Consider the following 26,786-nt stretch of genomic DNA (forward strand, 5'->3'; position numbering starts at 1 on the left):
ATAAGGGTGGTTTAACTGTTATGTCATGCCATGTTGTTTTTATTATGAGATTGTGTGCCTGATGCCTAGTTCGTATGAGTTATCTCCGTTAGGCTATATGGCTGTGTTGTGAAACGAATTCGGGTCTGAGTAGGGCCGTAAACCCTATCAGGCTGTGTACACTGGTGGGATCGTGAGCCGTCCTTGCAAGTCGGCCGGTCTCGTGGGCGAATAGTGTGGCCACACTTTCGTCGCACTGTGATGTGATTGATGGATTGATGTGAAAAGTGGGGAGATAAATTGTCTGGCCAGACTTGAATGTTTTTGTGTTTCTCGTGATATTTTTTTTCTTACTACTTAAAACTCGAGATCACTGGTATGGATGACATAACTTATTAAAAAGTTTTCGGCATGAGCCCATTGAGTACAACAAGTACTCAGCCCTGCATATTATTTTTCTTATGTGTAGGTTGAGCGGGATGTAGCGGTGGATGTTGAGCTGGCTTAAGTACTTAGGATGCGTTGTGTCTCCATACATAGGCGTTATCCTTGACTCTCCTTAAACCTTATTTTTCCGCTGCTATAATTTGAACTATGTCTCAAGACCTTAATCGTTTCTTTGTGTTTTGTATTTGAACATGCATGGTGGTGATAGGTTTTAAACAAATATTTACGTTGCCTTTTGAAAATGGTATTCTCCGAGATTTAAGTTAAATGTTGTTTTGCTTTAGTTATTAATTGTTGTTTTACTTAAGTCAAATTCTTTCCGTTGTCTTTTTTTTACAAGTATTTTAACTTATGTCTCTTCAAAAAAAATCATAACCTTAAACTCCTTAAACTAAGATGTTTTTCTTTCGTTAAGTTAATTAAGTTGTTCCTTTAAATTGTTATCCATGCATGTCGGTCACGATCGCCGCATCTGTGGTACCCCCTGTATGGGCGGTCGTGACAGTGAAGCAGAGAATTATTTTCAAAAATAGTGAAATGCATACGAGGTGAACTTTTCTATCCTACATACTAATGTGGATAAAAATACAAATTATTTTTTTGATATTTTATGAAAACTCGAACTTATGTTCGTTTATTTTAAACGATGTTCTCATACCAAAATGTTTTGTGTAGGATGCCTATGTTTGGCTAAGGCCAAGTGAATTATGAATGATGATATATGTGAATCGAATTCGGATCCCAGTGAGGATGGTGTCCCTACTTGGACTAGTGTACACAGGAAACCTCTTACCGTGAACGGCAGAGAAGGTGACCATGGAAGGTGGCCACCTTCCCGGCATGAGAAACCTCTGACAAGATGGGCAGAGAAGGTGACCGTATGAGAACACCATCTCTGCGGCACAAGATGATCAAATATGGTTAAGTACATCAAGAACTTAGACTGCCCAGTCAAACAATGATTTTTATTAAGCTCAGGTCTTTTTAATAAAACCCCTGAGTGGTATTGTGATGATGGCTTTACAATATTTTCAAATGTATATTTGTATTTTCGGCAATTTGTTCACTAAGTACTCTTGTATTCAGTCCTGCATATATTTCTAAATGTGCAGGTTGGAATGTAATCAAATGTAAACTCTAAATATTGTACAAACTCCAAACTATGACCTGGACCATTAAAAAATATCAACAGATTATAAAATAATAGCGACATAAAATATCAACACAGTGTCAACGGTTGACATCATGTTGACATTGTGTTGACATTGTATTGACATTGTGTTGACATCAAAATCTTGAAATTTTACACATTGTTGACATTGTGTTGATGTTGTGTTAACACTATGCTGAAAAGTTTGAAGTTTGTATAATATATGAGTTTACATTTTATCACTACCCTGTGCAGGTTGAGCAACAAAGTGGTGAAAGAAGTGTTATTGAGAGAATATTTAATTCAAACTAAGACCCTAGGAGGTTCATGTCTTCATATATGAAACTGTGTTCATTCGCTTACGTTGTGCATCTTAAAAGACTCAAGTCTATTTTGTTCAAACTCTGGTATATTGAAATTTTTACAAACTACTCGAGTTTTCATGATCGAGTATCTCTTCTTCTATGTATCAACACTTGATTAGTCATGTCTCACAACCAAGGTTTAATCTTATTTACCCCTATTTCTTTCCCCCACTTCTTATACCCCACCACTAGTCACGGTTCCCCGACTATGCTATCCTTAGCAAGTGTTGTCGTGACATAGTTAGAATCAAGCAAACGCAAAGGAAATCTATGCAAAGACATTTGAGAAACGTTTGCCTTTAGTTTAGCCATCTACATTCTCTATGTGGGAAGGTATGTAAATCATAATTACTCCCTCCATCCCATAAAGATTGTCTCACTTTGACCGAGCACGTGTTTTAAAAAATGTAATGAAAAGTGAGTTGAAAAAGTTAGTAGAATGTGAGTCCTACTTTTATATATTAGTTTTATAATAAAATGTGAGTATGAATGAGTTAGTGGAATATTGGGTCCACTATAAAAAATGGTAAAATGTGAAATGAGACAAATTTTGTGGAACGGATGGAAATGGAAAAATGGGACAATCTTTATGGGGACGGAGGGAGTATTACTTATCATGGTTTTTAGGATAATGTGTTGTCCACTTGAAAGTAGAGAGGCAACGACCACAACATAACTTAACTAAGTATTGTTCATAAATTAAAAAAAATTAACAAATTAAAACAAAACACTAAAACACGATGAAAAAAATGATAGAGTAATATTGAGAGAGGAACACCGATAGACAGAGAAAATTATTTTAACGAAAATACTCTACCAATTGTAGATACTGATATTTATAGAGCTTCAAAATTTCTTTTATAAGCCAAACGTATACAATGTAACATACATTGGTTATTGCACATAAAGAAGTAATACTCGTCACTTAGTTTTGGACCAATTATCAATTATATTAAAAATTTGATTTATTTTTAGATTTTAACAATGCATAACGGATAGAATTAAATATTCCCTACGTACTACGATAAGAGTCACATTTCACTTTTAACATAAATAGTAAGTAGGTCTCACATTTCACTTACTTCACTTACTTCACTAATATTCTATTATAAAACTAACATTAAAAATGGACATTATATTCCACTAATTTTTCTAACTCACTATTCTTTACATTTATCCAGACACGCATTGTGGATGCCCGTGTCGTCCCCATGCCGTGCCCAACCCGTGCCGTGAGTCGTCGCCGCGAGACGTGGCATGACACATCTCGCCACGCGCCGAGGCGACGTGGCGAGCTCCCAGCGCATGCGTGACGCCCACTCGCTGCCCCGCGAGTGGGTTTCGTCACGGTGACACAATAATTCATTTTTTTTAAATCGATTTTAATTAAAAAAAAATTTTTGCAACGGTAATGTTACCTTTTTTTATCCATTTTTTAATTTTTTTAATTTCTTTACTCTATAAATACTCCTATTTCATACTCATTTCACTCACAAACACATATCTATTCCTCTCAAATCCTCTCTATTTCCACCCCAATTTTCATCTCAAATCAACTCTGTTTTTCTTCTCCCAAATTTAATCAAACTAATGGATCCTTTTGAACAAATGCGTCAAATAATGGAACAATCATTAGAAGAAGATCGATGACGGGAGGCAGAAGAAGCCGCGCCGCCCCAACGACGCTCTCGTACGTACATCCATCGTAACCGGGAGGAAGCCGCCGCAAGGTTAGTACGCAACTTGTCACGACCGCCCTTATTAAGGATAGTGAAGACGGGGAAAACGTGACGAGGGGAGGGACTAAGGAGCGGGGAAGAAAAGGGGGACGCAATGAAAGACAACAATAAAGGACGAGATTGAATATGAAAACCCAATTAACTTCAAAAAGAAATATTTTGGTCTATCGAATAGTTAAACAACGGATTAATGTCTCAAGGTAAATAATGTCATAACGTAGTGTGGGAAAAAATGAAAGACTTTATCAAGAACAATTCGAAACAAGGCAGCGGAAAAACAAGTATAAAAGGAGAGTCATAGGATGTCGCCCATGTATGAAGACATGACACATCCGAGAATTCCTAAAGCTCACTCAACATCCATCGCAACATCCCGCTCAACCTGCAAAATTTTAAAAAGAAATGCAGGGCTGAGTACTTGTTTATTCAATGTGCTCATGCCGAAAACATTTTATAACAGTTATGTCATACATACCAGTGAACTCGAGTTTTACATGTAGTTAAGAAATATCATCGAGAACACAAAAACATTTTCATAGTCTTGCCAGACAAAACAATCTCCCCACTTTCTCATCAATCAATCAATCAATCACATCCTCTTACCATAGTGCGACGAAAGTGTGGTCACACTATTCGCCCACGAGACCGGCCGACTAGCAAGGACGGCTCACGATCCCCTCTGTGTACACAGCCTGATTGGGTTTGCGGCCCTACTCAGACCCGAATTCGTTTATCATAGCCCTATAGCCTAATGGAGCGAACTCACAAACTAGGCATCAAGCACAATCTCAACATAGACCTATAGCCTAATGGAGCAAGCTCAAACGAACTAGGCATCAGGAAACAATCTCAACATCAAAACAATCATGGCATGACAAAACACTTTAAACCACCCTTATAGCTCCACAATCATATTTCGAAACATAAAAGAATTTTAGAAAAAGAAAGCCCACCTCGATTGCTTACAAACACGGTTCACAACTTTATTGAAATCCATGCTCTTCGTACCCACGTACGCACAACAATCCTTATCAACATCATAACCACACAATACAACACAATCAGCCTTCCATCAATACAATTTATCATGCATGTCCTATCGTTCCTTTCATTGTTTTCTTAAATTACACATCCCAAACGTTCACCAACATAAGGAAACACCCCATAATATACCTCAACGTATAACACATAACCACGCCATAAGATATGTTCCTTAATCACACATGTATCATTTACTCACTCAAAACTTGACAACAAGTATTATTTTAACATAACATAAATCTGGCAGAACTGCGCGGTCGTTTTGTAAAAATCATTAAAACTCCATCCGACCTCCGTTGGGGCTGAAATTTTACCACAATACAGTAGACACATCAAAGATTATCCAATTAAAATATCACATCAAAATCACATCTTCAGTTCGGTCAAATCAAAAACGAAACTCACTGGACGAGAATACAATTTCTGATAGAACTGCGCAGTTAACTTTAAAAATTCATTTAAAATTCATCTTTCGTCAACAGAGGCTGATATTTATACAAAACATAGAAGACATCTCAAATTTTACTCAGTTAAAAACTCGTGCCAAAATAAGATCGTTTGGTCAGTCAAACACACGTCGGAATCTACTGTCCGAAAACCACAGTTTTCATGCTTCACAAATTCGAATTAAGGTTTATCTATCATTCATCCAAACACATATATTAATGCTTCCAACACATAATCATGCTTTAAAAAGATCTCACCACCATGTTCTCATATATTCACATATCATTCACCAACGAATCATCCACAAGTTCATTCATCCACATCAATAAACGCATACACATATATTTTCTCATGTAACCCTCAATCCCAACCGATTAACTTTGAGATCTATGATCTATACACTCACTATAAGCATGAGAGGTTCAAAATTTATGGATTCAATGATAAGAATGAGAAGGATGATTCAAAGTATATCTTTCTCTTGAAAAACAATCGGTAGAAACGACGAGTGGTTCGATTCTTCAACGAATCTTGAGTTTCAAACTCCAAATCGAAGCTAGAATGAAGAATTGATTTGGAGCACTTGAGAGAGATGGGAGGGGAGGAAAAAAACGTGTGGGAGGGGAGAGGAAGAGTGGGAGGCGTGTGAATGAGGGATTAGGGTTTGGGTTTTGTATTTATATTCAAGGATTTTTTCCCCCACTTAAATAAAACAATTAAAATTTGTCGAAGAAAAATAGGGAAGGTAGGCGTGTATTTTAGAGAGAAAAAAAGGGGTTGTGGGATTTTTGACTAATTAAATGGAGATATGGTTCAAATCAAATTTATTTGGAGAGAAAGAATCCCACAAAATAGGAACAAAATATTAATCCCTTTAGAAAAGGTAGGGGTCGAAATTTTGATGATTATTTCCACAAGGAAATAATTTAAATACTAATTTAAATAGGATAAGAAAAGATTTGGCAAGGTATGGTAGGATTTAATTTGGATAAATATCCCAAAACAATTAATTAAATCAAAGAAAGAGAATATTTCTTCCAATAAATAGAAAGGGCCGAAAATTTCAAATAAAATGACTAGAATGATTATGCATTATCCCATTTAATTTAATTCACACACTGGAAGCTTAATTACATTAACTCACATAACTCACAACTACTAATTTCACATAATTAACTCAAACACGTAGAGACTCAATTTCCACAAAAGAAATTCTCATTCAACATCCACATTAATTAAAATAAAATAAGCCATCAAATAAAAAATAATAATAAAAAAAGTCACAATTTTCCGGGGTGCTACATTCTTCCCCTCTTAACAGAAATTTCATCCCGAAATTTGGTCGTCTTCCATAAACAATTGGAGGTACTTCTCTTTCATCTTATCTTCTAACTCCCACGTGGCATCCTCGGGACCAGGGTGTTCCCACGACACTTTCACGGATGCTATTGACTTGTTTCGTAACTCTTGCACCTTTCGATCTAAGATTGCTTCGGGCCTCTCCTCGTAGCTCATGTCGGGTGTCAGGACAACCACTTCTTCTTGATGGATCACATGCTTGGGATCAAACACGTACTTGCTCAACTGCGACACGTGGAACACTTTGTGCACATTCCTAAAACTAGGAGGTAACGCTAGACGATGCGCTACAGGACCTACTTCATCAATAATCTCGTACGACCCTACAAAACGTGGTTTCAATTTGCCCTTCACTCCAAACCTCACAACTCCTCTAGTCGGGGATACTTTCAAGAAAACTTTGTCACCAACATCGAATTTGATCTCCGTTCGGCGCACATCAGCGTACGACTTCTGCCTATCTTGAGCTTTTTTTATCCTTGCACGGATTTGATGTACAATTTCGATCATCTCCTTGATAGCACCGGGTCCTAACATCCTTCTTTTCACCAACCTCATCGTTCCATCCTTCTTCTTCATGAATAAAACTTGCGCTCCCCACGGTGACACACTAGGTCGAATGAAGCCTAAATCTAGTAGTTCTTGCAACTGAATCTTCAATGCCTACTCTTAGGGGCCATTTGGTATGGTGCTTTCGATACTAGCACAGATCCGGGTTCCAAGTCGATGGTAAGCTCCACTTGCCTGTCAGGCGGTGGTCCAGGCAAAGTTTCAGGAAACACGTCGGGAAAGTCTCATACTACGGCCACGTCATCCACCTTCAAGTCCTTCTTCTCCTCTCCATTCAAGTACACAAGATACGCCGGACGCCCTTTTCTGATCATCGTGCTTGATCGCAAAGCGGAGATTATGGAGGTTCGTCGGTTCGTGGAGATTCCATACAAGATAGTCGGCTCTTTGCCAGGGGCTTGAAAGGGAATTTGTCTCTCCTTGCAGTGGATCGTCGCGTGGTTCTCGGCAAGCCAATCTATTCCCAAAATTATGTCGACGTTCTCCAAAGGCATGACGTGTAAAAGATGAACTACTACTCCTAACTCTCCTAAAACAAACTCTACGTTCGGGCAAGTTTGCACAATATCAATTAGACCTCCTACGGGTGATGACACCCTCTTCCCTCTGCGTCTCGGTGGCATTCTGATCCAAAACACATGTTAGCATCGTAGTTAGTATTCGTTATTATCAAAATCATAACTTCCTTGCATTCGTCGCACTCTGACACTATATTGAGCGCCCTCGTGTGCGGGTTGTTTTATCCGTGCCATCTACGCGAAGACGAAGGTTTTCCAACATATATTTCATCTCGTTATTTGTGATAGATCTAGAGTTCGTCACACATCACCAAATTTGAGGTCGTCCTAAGGCTTCATATGTTCACATGTTTACGTCGTAGTACTTTCACACATAACACATACTCATGACATCATGTAATTCATGCTCATGTCCCACATAATCATACCATAACAATATCATATTCGCACATACAACACGTGCTTAGATCATCTTGCCAATCATGCTTATATTCCACATAATCACACTATCACAATATCATATTCACACATAACGTTTATTCACATGCGTACACTTGCCAAAACATTCTCATCATATCATCATCAATTTTATACATCGATCTCACATTCTTTCAACAACTTAAAACATACCTCACTTTCTTTGGTTGAGCGCGATGTTTTGGATGTTGAGCCTTCGTGACACTTTTCGTCTAGGGGTACTAATCTAGACTTAATCTGAAAGAAGACTCTTGGATCAGAGCGAAAGAACGAAGCTCTGATACCACTTTGTCACGACCGCCCTTACTAAGGATAGTGAAGACGGGGAAAACGTGATGGGGGGGGACTAAGGAGCGGGGAAGAAAAGGGGGACGCAATGAAAGACAACAATAAAGGACGAGATTGAATATGAAAACCCAATTAACTTCAAAAAGAAATATTTTGGTCTATCGAATAGTTAAACAGCGGATTAATGTCTCAAGGTAAATAATGTCATAACGTAGTGTGGGAAAAAATGAAAGACTTTATCAAGAACGATTTGAAACAAGGCAGCGGAAAAACAAGTATCAAAGGAGAGTCATAGGATGACGTCCATGTATGAAGACACGACGCATCCGAGAATTCCTAAAGCTCACTCAACATCCATCGCAACATCCCGCTCAACCTGCAAAATTTTAAAAGAAATGCAGGGCTAAGTACTTGTTGTACTCAATGGGCTCATGCCGAAAACATTTTATAACAGTTATGTCATCCATACCAGTGAACTCGAGTTTTACATGTAGTTAAGAAATATCATCGAGAACACAAAAACATTTTCATAGTTTGGCCAGACAAAACAATCTCCCCACTTTCTCATCAATCAATCAATAAATCAATCACATCCTCTTACCATAGTGCGACGAAAGTGTGGCCACACTATTCGCCCACGAGACCGGCCGACTAGCAAGGACGACTCACGATCCCCTCTGTGTACACAGCCTGATAGGGTTTGCGGCCCTACTCAGACCCGAATTCGTTTATCATAGCCCTATAGCCTAATGGAGCGAACTCACAAACTAGGCATCAAGCACAATCTCAACATAGACCTATAGCCTAATGGAACAAGCTCAAACGAACTAGGCATCAGGAAACAATCTCAACATCAAAACAATCATGGCATGACATAACACTTTAAACCACCCTTATAGCTCCACAATCATATTTCGAAACATAAAAGAATTTTAGTAAAAGAAAGCCCACCTCGATTGCTTACAAACACGGTTCACAACTTTATTGAAATCCATGCTCTTCGTACCCACATACGCACAACAATCCTTATCAACATCATAACCACATAATACAACACAATCAGCCTTCCATCAATACAATTTATCATGCATGTCCTATCGTTCCTTTCATCGTTTTCTTAAATTACACATCCCAAACGTTCACCAACATAAGGAAACACCCCATAGTATACCTCAACGTATAACACATAACCACGTCATAAGATACGTTCCTTAATCACACATGTATCATTTATTCACTCAAAACTTGACAACAATTATTATTTTAACATGATAGAAATCTGGCAGAACTGCGTGGTCGTTTTGTAAAAATCATTAAAAATCCATCCGACCTCCGCTGGGGCTAAAATTTTTCCACATTACAGTAGACACATCAAAGATTATCCAATTAAAATATCACATCAAAATCACATCTTTAGTTCGGTCAAATCAAAAATGAAACTCACTGGACGAGAATACAATTTCTGACAGAACTGCGCAGTTAACTTTAAAAATTCATTTAAAATTCATCTTTCGTCAAAAGAGGCTGATATTTATACAAAACATAGAAGACATCTCAAATTTTACTCAGTTAAAAACTCGTGCCAAAATAAGATCGTTTGGTCGGTCAAACACACGTCGGAATCTACTGTCCGAAAACCACAGTTTTCATTCGAATTAAGGTTTATCTATCATTCATCCAAACACATATATTCATGCTTCCAACACATAATCATGCTTTAAAAAGATCTCACCACCATGTTCTCATATATTCACATATCATTTACCAACGAATCATCCACAAGTTCATTCATCCACATCAATAAACGCATACACATATATTTTCTCATGTAACCCTCAATCCCAACCGATTAACTTTGAGATCTATGAACTCTACACTCACTATATGCATGAGAGGTTCAAAATTTATGGATTCAATGATAAGAATGAGAAGGATGATTCAAAGTATACCTTTCTCTTGAAAAACAATCGGTAGAAACGACGAGTGGTTCGATTCCTCAACGAATCTTGAGTTTCAAACTCCAAATCGAAGCAAGAATGAAGAATTGATTTGGAGTACTTGAGAGAGATGGGAGGGGAGGAGAAAAACGTGTGGGGGAGGAGAGGAAGAGTGGGAGGCGTGTGAATGAGGGATTATGGTTAGGGTTTTCTATTTATATTCAAGGATTTATTCCCCCACTTAAATAAAACAATTAAAATTTGTGGAAGAAAAATAGGGAAGGTAGGCGTGTATTTTAGAGAGAAAAAAAGGGGTTGTGGGATATTTGACTAATTAAATGGAGATATGGTTCAAATCAAATTTATTTGGAGAGAAAGAATCCCATAAAATAGGAACAAAATATTAATCCCTTTAGAAAATAGGGAGGGGTCGAAATTTTGAGGATTATTTCCACAAGGAAATAATTTAAATCCTAATTTAAATGGGATAAGAAAAGATTTGGCAAGGTATGGTAGGATTTAATTTGGATAAATATCCCAAAACAATTAATTAAATCCAAGAAAGAGAATATTTCTTCCAATAATTAGAAAGAGCCGAAAATTTCAAATAAAATGGCTAGAATGATTATGCATTATCCCATTTAATTTAATTCACACACTGGAAGCTTAATCACATTAACTCACATAACTCACAACAACTAATTTCACATAATTAACTTAAACACATAGAGACTCAATTTCCACAAAAGAAATTCTCATTCAACATCCACAATAATTAAAATAAAATAAGCCATCAAATAAAAAATAATAATAAACAAAAGTCACAATTTTCCGGGGTGCTACACGACTACTTCTGCGATAACCCGGTTTGGGGAGATACGTACTTCCGTCGCCGTTTCCGCATGGGGAAACCGCTATTTCTCCACATCGCGAATACTTTGGCAGCCCGGGAAGAGTTCTTCCAGGAAGGGTTCGACGCGGTCGGCCGTCCCAGCCACACGACGCTGCAAAAATGTACTGCAGCAATCCGCCAGCTTGCGACTGGACAAACGGCCGACATGTTCGACGAATACCTCCACATCGGAGACACCACTGGGCGACTGTGCTTGCTCAAATTCTGCAAAGGCGTCCGGGCAGCCTTCACCGATGAATTTCTCTGGAGGCCAAGCACGACCGATTGTCAGTTCCTGCTCGACCTTCACGAAACAGTGCACGGATTCCCCGGGATGCTCGGCAGCGTCGATTGCATGCACTGGCAATGGAAGAATTGCTCGGTGGCGTGGAGGGGGTCCTACACGAGCGGCCACAAAGGCACCCACCCAACCGTTATACTTGAGGCCGTTGCCGACTACCGGCTTTGGATCTGGCTTGCGTACTTCGGGGTCCCCGGGTCGAACAACGACGTAAACGTGCTCCACCAATCCGACCTCTTAACCGAAGTTTTGGATGGTAAAGCGCCGGCCATCAACTTCATCGCTAATAACCGGCTTTATAAAATGGGGTACTATCTCGCCGACGACATCTACCTGAAGTGGCCTACCTTCGTGAAGACGTGCAGCAGGCCTGCGAACCCAAAGCAGGCTCTTTTTGCGCAGAAGCTGCTCGCAAGGATGTGGAGAGGGCGTTCGGGGTTCTCCAAGTGCGCTTCAACATCATCAAAGCCCCGGCTCGTACGTGGTTCATTGAGAGCATGGTCGACATCATGTATACGTGCATAATCTTGCACAACATGATTGTCCAAGACGAAGGACCCGAGGCGGGAAATTGGTTCGACCCCGAATCCCCCGGAAGCTCAACCGCAAGTAGTCCGCCTCGAAGTGGAGCGCATCCGTCTATACAAGAACGGTTATCTATTCGTGCAAGGACACACGACTCTAGCGCCCACCCAACTCCAAGAGGATCTAATTGAGCACATTTTGGCAAACTTTGGGGGATGAAATTATTAAATTGTGTACTTTTATTTTTTAGGAAATTATTAAATTATATTTTTTTACGAATTTTATGTTGTAAGTTTATTTTATGTAATGAAGTGTGTTTGTTTTAATTGAATTGGGTTGGAAATAAAAATAAAAAATGAAATTGAATGAATAGTAATTTAAGGAACGGTTAAGGGACGGATAAGAAACGGAGGGTTGCAGGTTCCGTTCCTTCGTTAAGGAATAGAGTAAAAAAGTACAGTGGGGCCCGTTAAGGAACGGTTAAGGAACGGTTAAGGAATGATGGGGAACAACGTAGTAGATGCTCTAACAAACATAGGAACAGTTAAGGAACGGTGGGGAACAACGTAGTGGATGCTCTAACAAACATAGAGGAACAAAACCGTGTCTACACAAGAAACGTTTTAGCCTCCCATGCTGTGCTCCAATACAAAGCAAGTTTGTTTGTGATATTAATTAGCCATTTTACAATGTTTGTAATAGAGAAACGCAAGTTTGCAAAATATATTTTTAAAAAATCAAAATGCTAAATCTAAAATTTAAAATATTGTATCCTTCCATTGAGAAAACTTTATAAAAGTGATAATTGAAATAAAAACTAATAAATTAAAATAACAGCAAAAGATTTTAAAAAAAAATCTATTGTTAATCTAAACATGGACTTACTTGGAAAATTTAATTATCATCCAAAGTTTTATATCCAAATTAAATTTATAATTGAATAAAAAATTAACTATTTTATTTGAGAAATTAATTAATTCCTAATCAATTTAAATTCATAGTGAAATATATATTTAAGAAATAAAAGATCGGGTCTCCTAATTCTGTTACATAATTTCAGTTGAAGTTCTATATATAATTTCTAATTTCAATTTAGATTAGTTTTTTGATATATTTGAAAAAATGGAATACAATCATATTATTAAACTAACTTTTATGTAATTAAAAATGAAATTACCAAAGAAAAAAAAAGATTTAACTATCTAAATTTTATTTTGAAATCCTACAAACTTAAAATTTGAAAATCCGCACCACTCCCATCTATTTCAAAATTTGAAGACTGTACCTCTCCCATTTCAAATACTCCATCTACTAACTTATTTTGAAGACTCTACCGGTCCATCTCTCCGGCGAAACTCGGCACCACCACCGTCGCTGATTCTCCCCCTCTCTCAATCCCACTCTCTTTCCCTCTCTATTCTTCACAATTCCCAAATTAGGATGCATCTCTCTTTCTCCCAAAAATCTGACTCTCTCATCTCCGGCGAAACTCGTCTCCAGCATATCACCACCGCAACTTCTCTCTCTCACTCACCCTGCTCTGGCCTCCATCTCCTGTCAGGTTGTGCGAAATTTCTCATTAAAATTTCCTAGAAACCCTACATGAAAAAGCGGTGCCTCTATCTCCCTCCTCCAACGGCACTGCACTCTCCCTCTCCATCTCCATCTCCTTCTTTCTCTCTCAATTGGCGGAATCGACTCGTGTTTTCCCCACACCAAGAGTCATAGCCCTCGCAGATTTCAAGCCCCCGGCCTGCTCGCCCGGAGAAGAAAGCCGAGGACGTGGCTGTCTCGGAGTTTGGTCCCCACCGCGGCTGCTACTCGCCATCATCAGACGCCGTCGTCTCCTGCAGCAGGTCGCTGGTCTGGATTCGTGGGTGGCGTCGGGTGGCCCCTGACACGCGGCCTTGCCGCCGCCGCCAGCTGCTCGAACCCGTCGCCTTCCGCCCTTCCGTCGTGGGTCTTTTCTCCTTTTTCTTCTCATCTTTCTCCCTAATTGAATTGTAAATTGAATTGGTTTAGGTGGGGGCGAACTTGTAGTGTGTGATCATGCGTGCAAATTAAGCTAGAAAAAGGTGAATTATGGAGTTTTAATTTGTTAAATTTCTTTGCGTCATTGTCTTTTTCCCTTTTTATTTGTATTTTTCTGGTATTTTGTGTTCCCATTTTGGAATTTCACTGTCTTTGTTGTATGTCAGTGTTTATTTAATTGTCTAGACGGGATACATGTCACCATCGACCTCCTCATGGACTCGCCGTCTGATTTCGTTGCTGCTGATTCTCGCCGAGCGGTGAGAGGCGCTCCAGGATCCACTGAGCAGTCGCTTCGGTCGGTGTCATACTCCAGCCATCTCGGCTGCATTGTCATTGTCAATTTCGTCGGACTGCCGTGGACTTCTTGGCTTAGGTAAGTTTCCACTAATTTTCCAATTTACAAATTTTATATTCCTGTTTGGGTAGATATGTTAGGGAGTTAGATTTGGGTTTATGAGATATGGGTTCACTTCTTGATTTGTGAAGCTATTAAACTTCTTGTGATGTCCAAACATTCTTGGGTTGAAAGAGCAGGCCATCACTTGCTTATTTGTATATTGGTGTTATCCCTTTAAGAATTTATCTTAAAATTTGGGTTCAGCCATTGTGAAAGCTAGAATGAGTTTGTAAGTTTGCCAGCATATTTTTTTGTCATTTTGATCATCTAATTGAAAACTACCACGAACTGTTCAAGTGACATCATTTCCGCCACTTAGCTACTCTGGCTGATTTGGTTCTTATGGTGGAGGCTTTGGTGGGGGGTATAGCAGTGGGCTAGGTGCCTATGGTCGTGGAGGGGGGCAAGTGGTGGATATGACTCTGGCCCTGGTGCTAGTTATGGTGGAGCAGGAGGGGGAATTTATGGGGGTAGAGCAGGTTATAGTGGCAGTAGTCGATACCATCCTTATTCAAGATAGATGTCCTTTAAGCATCTTGTAGGAGTTCTCACATTTCTCTTGGCCATTGCTTCTCACCACTCGGAGTTGACTAGATTTTCAAAGTACTAGCAAGGAGATGATCTGTAGAAGACTGGAGAACCTTAGTATTTTGTTGTTTCTTATTCGCTGAATTCTAAGTTTGAATCTCATTGAGACACTGTTAAGCTTTCTAAGCTAGACATCTTATACTGTATGAAATGTATTTTGTTCTATTTTTAGTTAGAATGGCCTTTTGCTTTTTTAGGTTCTACCTGCTAGAATTTAATGTTTATCTAGAATTGAGTATACATGCTCAAGTGATCTGTGAGATTATGCCTAACCAGACATAGTGCCTCTAGCTGTTTTTGAATCTGTGATTTGTGTCCAAGCTTTCTTGTGTGTTTTTGGATGTTCTGGCTGGATGTATTAAAGCCTCTAGTTGTAGAATCTCTTTAATGTTTCAGTTACATTTATTTTAGGTGAGTGTTGGTAGAGAAAGCTATGAAATACAAACCTAGTAGTTTGGGTATTTGCTGCTTTTTCATTGCAGGAGACCTGGGAATTTTGCTGCTAATTTTTAATTTGCTATTTATATTATTTTTCCATATATTGTCATTTGTAATGACTGCTGAGATTATAACTTTTTACAGATATCTGAGTTTATTAAGAAATATGTTATGGTTTCAGTCTTTTTGTCTAGTATGTTCCAAAGTTAATATACTGTGTTGTCTTGCATGGCCTAAACTCTAAACCATAATTTTTTCGTTTGCTTTTTATGAGATTTTGGTACATTTGACTTGTTGACTAGAGTTTATATTTATAATGTGCTTGAAATGTTGATTCTGTTGTCAAGATGATAGAATTAGTCTTATATAATGAAGACGAGAGATGCTGCAATAGTTATTCATATTCAGCCTCGAGTGTGTTAGTTGATTCGTTTATTGGCTGTAATGGTTTTATTATGAGCTTGGTTTGCTCCCAATTGCTTTATTAACTGTTCTTCTCTTTCACTTGATTGTGTCTAAATGAAAACTGGATGTCTACTTAATTGTCTTACTTGTGTGGTGTAGGTTTGATTACGTTTTGCTAATTTATTTAATTTGTATCAGTCTTATCATGTAGTAGTAATTGTTATAAATTTTTTATATTTTCAAAGTTTTGGAACGGATCTTGAAGTACGAAATCTTGCAAATATACAATTTATTATCATGAATCATATTGATTAATACTGAAGCTCGCTGTCGTGTGTTTTATTTTGGTACTTAATTTATTTGAAATGCTTAGGCCATTACTAATCTACAGTTTATTCTGAATGTCTCTTAAAGCATCCATTGTTTTGCCTCCTCACTTCCTCTCCCACCTTACTATCAAATAAGCAACTTGTCACTTGCTATTTCCTGAACATTAACTATTACGACAATTCAAATGATTCAATGCACCTCATTATATACTACTCCCTCCGTCCAGTTAAGATAACCCCTTTCGTTTTTCGCACATGTTTTGTAAAAATCGTAATAAATAGTTAAATGGGGGAAAGTAAATTAAGAGAGAGAATAATATGGAAGAGACTCATTTTCTCATTTGGTTTTTGTCATTGCAAAGAGATACAAATGAGTTTAAGCTATTTGTCAATGTATGGCGGTTAGTTATTTGTTTTATTTGACGTTTATGTCTCAAGAGTAAATGGAAATTGATATGCTATACTATACACATCAATTCTTTTGATTCACAAATTGTTATAATCTTTTCTCAAGGAATCGTGCATTCTTTTTTTCTGACCCTACAAATATGTTCCTTCATAGGGAAGCTTTAGCAACAATCTTTCTACTCCCTCTGGAGAGTTTGTATCTGGCTGGTGCTTGTCTAACGTTCTAGTTTGTGAAGAGGATGCACCATTAGAGTATGTATTATCTACATCATCTTAATAATTCTTATTTCACCAAATTAGTCAGTTACAACTATTGCGTGGGTCTTAAGCACCCTATATCGCCAATGTATAAATTTGAATTCACCCCTTGCAGTGTACCTCGTTCATCTTATGCTCATCAGAGAACGTCTTTGTTGATTAAAGTGATTGCAAACCTTGATTGCTTTGTTCCTGATGTATACCAGGGTAAATGATTTAGTAATTTTCAGTTTCAATCAGGGTATGCTCCTTGATAGTAATATTTAACAACTAATAACATTTGTTTGAATCCCAGATGAGAAGGATTTGTTTCTCAACATGTTCATTTGGTTCATAGAGAAGGACTATTAGAAACTGTCAGTTGACAAAGTGTCCACAGTTATGTATGCCTGCTTCTAACTCTTCCCTTGGTTAATCAAGTAGTAGTACATATCCATATTCTAATACTCTATTGCGTGTAGGTTCACTGTTAAGTCTTTAGTTCCAGGATTTTTGAATGAAGATGATGTACAACTGCTGAAGTAATTTGAATATATGCCTTCCTTCCATGCTGAAATCGGGTATTGGTTATTTCTTCATGTTCTATCTTTCTTATTTTGCAATTTAGATAATGAAACATTCTAGCAGATGGTCACAATGCTGCTTCTTATAGTTGCACTTTTTTTTTCTCTAATAAACTTGCTTCACTCACCATAGTTATTCATTATGTGCATGAGTGCATTTGGTACTTAATGTAATTTTAAGGCTATCTAAGATTGACAATCTTCTTGTAGGTTATTTGTAAGTCAGTTTGAGTTCCGCATCGTTCGTGCTGCATCGAAAGATCATTTAGTCCATGTAAAACCTCTCTGGCTTAACATATGGATGTCATTCATCTTTTTCCATAAATGTTAGATGCATCTGTTTTTTTTATTCATAATCATATCTGTTTTCTTCTTGATAAGATTTTAATGAAGTTTGTTTCTTCATGCAGGAGCTTGGGAAGAGGTGGACTGCAGGAGCAACTAGCTTCCTATATTGGACTCCCGGCCCTGATGAAAAAAAGAGTAGGTATATTTTTTTTGTAAGAGATCATCTCATGTTGTGATGTAGTACTTATTTTCTCTAGTGATGATAAAAGAAAACGAAAGAAATTCTCTTTTTTCTATGATATAAAACGTTTCCTTCCTTTTGCTTAAGATTTGAAAATCATGTTAGTAAAAACCACGTTTAAATAACACTTAATTTGCTCGGGGTCTTGCATGTTATGCAAATGATTCACACTGTTTTGTAGGGAATAAGCTTTATAAAAAGGAATTTTAATGCCAGAAAAGGAAGGTAGGAAGGTAAGACTGATCTTGTAAAGATGCCAGGAAAGATGACAGTATATATTTAAAGAAAACAATTTAATCTATCAATCAAAATTGAATGTTGGAAAGTTTCGAAGATGATCTAAATTGACAGAGTATAATGTTTTTTTTTTGATAAAGATACCGATCGGTAGAGGTTTGCTTTCAGCATTTTGGTACATGAGAAGGTACCAGGTTTGCAGCCGGTAGGAAATCCGAGCTTTTATTGTAGTCGTCAAATCTTGGTCTTTGAGGATTCTGGTAACTCTACTTCTCATCTTTTTCGGGTGTCATTCAAACCCGTATATACTCAACTTGTGATGTTTCCTACTCATACATGAGTGCCTAACTGCTATTTATTCTTATACATGCTGATATGTTGATTTTATAGAGAATTTAAATGTTTTTTTGTAATTGATGTTGATTTTATAGAGAATTTAAATGTTTTTTTTTGTAATTGACATGTTATGATTAAGAGTAAATTTCCAAGAGGTTGTCTGCCATGGCTCTCTAATATGTGCATCTCCCTCGTTTTTAATGATTTCATACACATCACCAAATGATAAACAACATATATTAGCTTCATAAATATCCAAAAATTGCCCTAGTACTACGCTACTTTGTACTGAGGACGAAATGCTTCCATGAACAGAGTTTCACCACTTGCTATTTGTGTATGCATGCAAGATTTTCTCTCTATTGATTGTCACTACTTTCACCACTTTTTTATGGGTTATTAGCGTAGGCTTCATTTCTCTCGAGGGTTGGTCTGCAAACTTGTTGTTGCTTACTAACTTCTGGAGAACTAGGTTTCCCGTGCTTCAGATAAAGTGACAAGAGTGTTCTTTGGTGCCCGATTTCTTGAGCTAAGGAGAGAGAACTATTCCGGTTTTGAAAAATTAATTGAAAAAGCCATAGGGCCGATCGACTGAATGAGAGCTTTATGAGTTGCAATCTTGTTGATATTGGTGCATAAAAATGATTTAGGCAATAGGACAAAAAGCCTCATATCCAAATTATCACATGCCTAACCCCACATAAACCCTTAGTGAGCCCGTTTGAGCCCCAAAAGCCTAATTTCTTTGTTGAAAATTTTGAAGTCACTATATTAGCCTACTTATTATATCCATTTGTTGGCCTATATTTTCTACCCTGGTCACTAAAATTAAAATGCTAGCACATTCTTGGGAGGGTATTTATGGTGGCAAGAAAAAGATGGAAGTCCTGGAACATTCATCAGGTGGTATTCATTTATATTGAGATACAAAGTGAAAAAAGTTATGTCTTCAAAGAAAAATAAAATAAAAATGCGGCCTTTAATGTGTTAAAAAAAGCGAAGGCTAGAACAAAAAAGGCAGCCTTTCATGTGTAAGAAAAGCCAAGGCTAGAAAAAAAAAGGCAGCCTTTCATGTGTAAAAAAAAAGCCAAGGCTAGTAAAAAAATAAAAATAAAAAGGCAGCCTTTCATGTGTAAAAAAAAGCCAAGGCTAGTAAAAAAAATAAAATAAAAAGGCAGCCTTTCATGTGTAAAAAAAAAGCCAAGGCTAGAAAAAAAAATGAGCAAAAAACAGAAATATGCTCAAAAGAATAAGATGACTTTGTTTAGATGGTAGAAAAATCTCAAGTTTGGGGTGTTGAGCTGTCAGAATTTTGCACGCATTGAGTGAGATGTGAAGGATGTTGTGAAGGATGCTATGATGGATGTGCTAGTATTTAAAATGTGATAAGCTACTTAACCAAATATGATCACACCTTTACCATAAGCCCCATTACATCCAAATGAATAAGACCTTTTGATATATGCATCATATTGACTTGTGAGCGATGAATTTTGCTTGAGTTTGGGAGAAAGATCTTATGTGCTTAAAATAAAGAATAGCCGGAAGAAATTCTCTTTATGAATTAGTGACGATGGTTTGAGACTCCCAAGACATAAATCGAACATACATTGAAGCATTGGGATGCCTAGCTCTTAGGGAATTAGTTCGTGTACAATTCTTGTTCTAAAGTCTTACCCGAGAGTGAATTTGGGGTCAACCTAGTTTCTCTAAATGATTCGTGTGATTTGACGTGACTTGAAGTAGAGGATTATCTAATGTCTTGTGAATGTGCCTATTTGTCTAACTTGATTGAGGGCGAGCAAGACTTATGTCTGGTGGTATTTGATGTGTGTGGGTAATTGTTTAACTTGTTATTATACAATGGATGGAATGGAGGGTAGCGCACTACTGCTCCAGTTCAATTTTGACCACCTCACTGTTTATTCCAGTGGGTTGAAGGGTATAAAGCTGCAACCAATATTTGCTTCAATATTCAACCATTTATTTTTATAAACCTAACTTTAGTTCGATATTTAGTGTGTCATTTCATACTAAAGCCATCAATGAAGAACTACTGCAAAATCTCTCTGATGCTCTACACTTGTTGGTACTTGATAAAATTGGGGTTGGACTTGCTTTGTCTAATTCTGAAGAACATGATATATTCACTATGCCTGGATGTGTTGTTTGTTATTCTCTTCTTTGTATATACATTTAGATATAATTTTTTGTTTAGTTGTAGGAAGTGTAATACATACAACATTTTATTATTTTTATCTCCTTGGAATTCTTCTACATGTTGCACTAAACCTGTAACCCTTTTCTTGGTTGTATGCAGGAAAAACTTTCCGTTTGAGTCAGATTACAGAGCAATCATGCTGCTTTGAGGCTACTGAGATAATTCAGCATATTCTAGTGTTACTCGTAGTCGATTTGATGGCCTCTCTAAGCATTTAGATTCATTCTTGCAAATGTTATCTCTTGTGCAACTAAGGTGTTTTCCGTGATAGTTCCTAGTGCATAAATAGACTAGAGAGTACTTAGTCGATCAGAAGGTCGAGGGTGGTAGGGGACTGAGTTCTTAACATAAAAGAAACGGGTGGAAAGGGTGGAAAATTGAAGGCACAAGTCTATTTATTGATTTTTGTGTTAGCTTTGCTTGATCTTCTGCCTCTTGGTTGTTGCACCTATATTTTTCTACTTATTTAATTCACTCTTTGCTACATTTTGCAGATTTAAAATTAATCTGTTATATATATTATGTTTTTGTGAGTTATACAGTGCCTGACGTTTTTCTACTTTTTTCTAATCCACTGTTTGCTGTCTTACTGCTTTATAAATAACACATACATAGTATCCTATTTTTCTGTCTCATATGCCTGTACAAATATGTGCTATATTAGTGTTTCTCTGATATATAAACTCCCATTGATTGTCAAATCTTGGCATCTTAATATCTGTTTTTACAGGCTCATTCCCAAGTACTTACTAGACACATTTCCTTTTTTACTTTGGCATTAGGTTTGTTGTACTTGAATCTAACAAAGAAATCATGGGCCTTGGAAGCTGGTTGAGCAGTCAATTGGGTCTATAACAAATGTTTATAGCATTTACCGTACAATAAGCATTGCAATATCTGCACTTTGAGAAGATTTTGCCTTTTATACATATGCAGTTTTCAGTTTCTCATTTTGCCCTACTGTTAACATGGGCAATTGTTTTGTATAGGTTCTTGCATTGCTGAAAAAATGTTTGTTATAGATTCAAGAGAGTTAAATGCTCCCTCCGAGGAAAGTTACCCGAAGGGCCAACTGGAACGTAATACAAAGCGCTTGGCAGATGTCGTCTCAGATGCTTCAAATTTTCAGTCATTCATTATGATAAATTTGTAAGTTTTCCATCTGTACAACTAATTTTAAAATCTTAAAGAGTGCTATAGATTTCATGGTAAGGTTTCACGATTGAAGGTCGAAAAGACTTAAAGCATGATATCTGAGTTTCTTAGAAAATATCTTTGCGTATGTGAACACAGTAATGATGTGCCTGAAGAGATTTTGAGATCAAATTGCTTGTTTTAACAAATGGATGCTAATTTTATGAAATTTAATTTCAAATGAAAAGGTAAGAGTTTGAGCACCTGCAATAACTTAGACTTAATGATCACCTCCATGCTTATCTTATCTTGAATGTTTGTACTATGTAGTCTGGGGACAATCTTATTTGTATTTTGCATGTTATTTGCTGGTAAATTTCTTTACTTAAACCTAACCAACTAATTTTTTTTTTGCTGGTATTTAGTGAAATGGAATAAAGAGGGCTTCCTAAACTGTAGTTGCTATATTCACAAGTCACTTAGCACATAGAATGAGTTTGTAAGTTTACCAGCATATTTTTGTCATTTTGATCGTCTAATTGAAAAACTACCACGAACTGTTCAAGTGACTTCATTTCCTCATTTGGTTTTTGTCATTGCAAAGAGATACAAATGATTAGTAAGAAGAGTTTAAGCTATTTGTCAATGTATGATGGTCAGTTATTTTTTTCATCTGACGTTTTTTGTCTCAAGAGTAAATGGAAATTGGTATGCTATACTATACACATCAATTCTTTTGATTCATCAATTGTTATAATCTTTTCTCAAGGAAATCGTGCAATTTTTTTTTCTGACCCTACAAATGTGTTCCTTCATAGGGAAGCTTTAGCAACAATCTTTCCACTCCCTCTGGAGAGTTTGTATCTGGCTGGTGCTCGTCTAACATTCTAGTTTGTGAAGAGGATGCACCATTAAAGTATGTATTATCTACATCATCTTAATAATTCTTATTCACCAAATTACTCAGTGACAACTATTGCGTGGGTCTTAAACACCCTATATCGCCAATGTATAAATTTGAATTCACCCCTTGCAGTGTACCTCGTTCATCTAATGCTCATCAGAGAACGTCTTTGTTGATTAAAGTGATTGCAAACCTTCATTGCTTTGTTCCTGATGTATACCAGAATAAAATGATTTAGTAATTTTCGGTTTCAATCAGGGTATGCTGCTTGATAGTAATGTTTAACAAGTAATAACATTTGTTTCAATCCCAGATGAGAAGGATCTGTTTCTCAACATGTTCATTCGGGTCATAGAGAAGGACTATTAGAAACTGTCAGATGGCAAAGTGTCCACAGTTAGCAATAACTTGTGTATGCCTGCTTCTAATTCTTCCCTTGGTTAATCAAGTAGTAGTACATATCTATATTCTAATACTCTATTGCATGTAGGTTCACGGTTATGTCATGCAGAGTCTTTAGTTCCAGGATTTTTGAATGAAGATGATGTACAACTGCTGAGGTAGTTTGAATATATGCCTTCCTTCCATGCTGTAATCGGACATTGATTATTTCTTCATGTCCTATATTTCTTATTTTGCAATTTAGATAATGAAACATTCTAGCAGATGGTCACAGTGCTGCTTCTTGTAGCTGCACTTATTTTTTCTTTAATAAACTTGCTTAACTCACCATAGTTATTCATTATGTGCATGATTGCATTCTCTACTTTTTTAAGTACTGCCTGCTTGTTTCGGAAAATCTAAGATTGACAATCTTCTTTGCTCGGGGTCATCTTATGTAACTTTTTATTTATGATTTGCAAATGATTCAAACTGTTTTTGTAAGAGATCATCTTATGTAACTTTTATGGTGCTGTAGTACTTATCTTTTCTAGTGATGATAAAAGAAAACAAAAGAAATTCCCTTTTTTCTATGATATAAAACTTTTCCTTCCTTTCACTTAAGATTTGAAAATCATGTTAAAAACCACGTTTAAATAACACTTAATTTGCTTGGGGTCCTATATGATATGCAAATGATTCAAACTGTTTTGTAGGGAATACACTTCTTAAAAAGGAATTTTAGTGCCAGAAAAGGAAGGTAGGAAGGTAAGACTGATCTTGTAAAGATGGCAGGAAAGATGGTAGTATATATTTAATGAAAACAATGTAATCGATCACTCAAAATTAAATGTTGGAATGTTTCGAAGATGATCTAAATTGACAGAGTATTATGTTTTTTTATTCTGATAAAGATATAATGGTAGAGGTTTGTTTTCAGCATTTTGGTATGCGAGAAGGAACCAGTTTCCAGCAGGTGGGAAATCCGAGCTTTTATTGTAGTCGTCAAATCCTGGGTCTTGTGAATGTGCTTATTTGTCTAAGTTGCTTGAGGGCGAGCAAGACTTCTGTTTGGGGGGTATTTGATGTGTGTGGTTAATTTAACTTGTTATTATACAATGGATGGAATGGAGGGTAGCATACTACTACTCCAGTTCAATTTTGACCACCTCACTATTAATTCCAGTGAGTTGAAGGGTATAAAGCTGCAACTAATATTTGTATTTTTATAAACCTAACTTTAGTTCGATATTTAGTGTGTCATTTCATACTAAAGCCATCAATGAAGAACTACTGCAAAATCTTTCTGATGCTCTACACTTGTCGGTACCTGATAAAATTAGGGTTGGACTTCTTTGTCTAATTTTGAAGAACACGATATCGTCACGATACCAGGATGTGTGGTTAGTTATTCTCTTCTTTGTACATACATTTAGATATAATTTTTTGTTTAGTTGTAGGAAGTGGAATATATACAACAGTCTATTATTTTTGTATCCTTGGAATTCTTCTACCTGTTGCACTAAACCTATAACCCTTTTCTTGGCTGTATGCAGGAAAGAATTTCTGTCTGATTTAGATTACTGAGCTGTCTGCCAATTCTGCTGCGTTTGAGGCTACTGATATAATTTAGCATATTCTCGTGTCACTCTTAGTTGATTTGAAGGCATCTCTAAGCATTTAGATTCATTCTACTTGAAGGCCTCTCTAAGCATTTAGTTTCATTTTTTCAAAATGTTATCTCTTGTGCAACTAAGGTGTTTTCTGTGATAGTTCCTAGTGCATAAATAGAGTAGAATGTACTTGGTCGATCTGAAGGTCGGGGTGGTAGGTGGAGTTTTTAACTTATAAGAAACGGGGGGAAGGTGTGGAAAACAAAAGGCAAAAGTCTATTTATTGGTTTTTTACCTTGCTTTGCGTGGTCTTCTGCTTCCTGGTTGTTGCGCCTATATTTTTATATTTATTTTATTCATTATTTGCTGCCTTTTGCAGCTAATTATTGAACTGTTACATATATTAAATTTTTGTTTGTTATACTGTGACTGACGTTTTTCATCTTTTTCTAATCCACCTTTTGCTACCTTGCAGCATAATTAATTAATACATACATAGCATCCTACTTTTCTTTGTCTATGCCGTGTACAAATATGTGCAATATTAGTGTTTCGTTGATATGTATACCCATCGATTGTCAAATCTTGGCTTCTTAATATATCTGTTAACTAGACACATTTCCTTTTTTACTTTGGCATTCAGTTTGCTGTACTTGCATCTAAAAAGAAATCATGGGCCTTGGAAGCTGGTTGAGCACCCCATTAGTGTCACGTAAAGATACTTTCTATGAGGTTAGTGTTGCCACTACTGTGGCAGGGTGACTGAATTTTAATATTTTTGCAATGCCGGAATGAAACTGCAGCTTGTTGTTACTATGTAGTAAATACTTCAATTACAATGGATGGAATCTAGACTACTTCGATTTCTATATATTTAGTCAAGTTCCTCAACAATTTAATTTGACTTAATATCTCTTATATGCCAGTTAAGCAGTTTAATACGTAGTCTACTATATTTGAGTTTGTTATCTTTACTGTCCGTTTGATGATTATGATTGATACAACAAATTTTGGTTTACAAATTAGTAGCATTGTAAAATACTATTCAACCTAACTATGTTAGTTGAATGTTACCCTGTTATAATCAGTTTGTCTATAATGTTTATCCTTTGTGAATGCTTCTGCTTCAGGATCAGTCATTAAACATCAATGTGTGACTCACCGTACATAGGGTATTGCTTTACGTGCTATTTTAGATGCTTTGAGGAAGCCTGCAGATTCAGAAGTTTGTTCCTTCCTAGTTTATCAGAATGTTATTATTGTGAATTTCAGTTTTACCTTGGATTTATAACATTCTGATGTTTTCCTTTGAGAGTATGGCATTGGAGCAGTTTGTGGACCATCTCATTGAGTGGCCACAGTATAGAGAGGGCACTCAACAGTATTTCAGCGGCTTATACCGAACCTGATGGTGGCCATAGTGCCAATACTGCTCACCGACACGGTCATATTCAATCTTAGCTCCACATATAGAGGTATTAAACATGTTATTTTATGTTCCTGTTAAGTAGTTGAACCAGCATATGAGAAACAGATGACTATTTCTTAGAAAACATGACAAAAGTGCTATCTCGATGTCATCATTCAAATCGTCTTCCCACATGCCTATATGTGGTTTCTGGTTTCACCTTGTCTATGTGGTTGTGGATAATACTTCTACTCCAAGTGATTTGCGTGAACTCATGATCACTACAATTTTGTCCTTTTGGTTTCAAATTGCACGACCACAATTTTCTCTGATTGGACCCAACAACATTTTGTCTCGATTAGCAATTCCCTCTTCGATCCCACTGCAACAGAGACCACCAAGTTCTCTGAGTTCACTCCTAATTACATGAAGCCATCACAACACACCTACCCTTCCTAAGGCAAGTAATAGTGTCTTTGTATACTTTGATGTAGTTGACTTGATACTTTTTCTATTTTTACCTTGTTTTGACTGTATTTTTGAGAGCTAATCTACTCAAAACCCACAA

At 36.9% G+C, this 26,786-nt stretch overlaps 1 long non-coding RNA gene across 2 annotated transcripts; it reads left to right on the top strand.

Annotated features, from left to right (window-relative positions):
* Window positions 1–13,070: 13,070 nt before the first annotated feature.
* Window positions 13,071–26,681, top strand: LOC121765195. 2 transcript variants are annotated; one of them, XR_006042780.1, is made up of 16 exons: window positions 13,071–13,991; window positions 14,058–14,110; window positions 14,234–14,442; window positions 16,789–16,886; window positions 17,008–17,099; window positions 17,188–17,270; window positions 17,354–17,452; window positions 17,666–17,729; window positions 17,866–17,942; window positions 21,768–21,927; window positions 22,731–22,828; window positions 23,130–23,228; window positions 23,307–23,376; window positions 23,914–25,542; window positions 25,941–26,285; window positions 26,581–26,681. It is a non-coding gene; the product is annotated as an uncharacterized LOC121765195 (long non-coding RNA). The 2 variants fall into 2 exon arrangements; XR_006042779.1 differs by lacking the exons at window positions 21,768–21,927; window positions 22,731–22,828; window positions 23,130–23,228; ... (2 more) ...; window positions 25,941–26,285; window positions 26,581–26,681 and adding exons at window positions 18,362–18,481; window positions 20,878–21,264 and having other exon boundaries at window positions 13,071–14,110; window positions 17,866–18,217.
* Window positions 26,682–26,786: the final 105 nt, after the last annotated feature.

The sequence above is a fragment of the Salvia splendens genome, chromosome 14 (assembly GCF_004379255.2).
Source record: "Salvia splendens isolate huo1 chromosome 14, SspV2, whole genome shotgun sequence".
Taxonomy (NCBI): domain Eukaryota; kingdom Viridiplantae; phylum Streptophyta; class Magnoliopsida; order Lamiales; family Lamiaceae; genus Salvia; species Salvia splendens.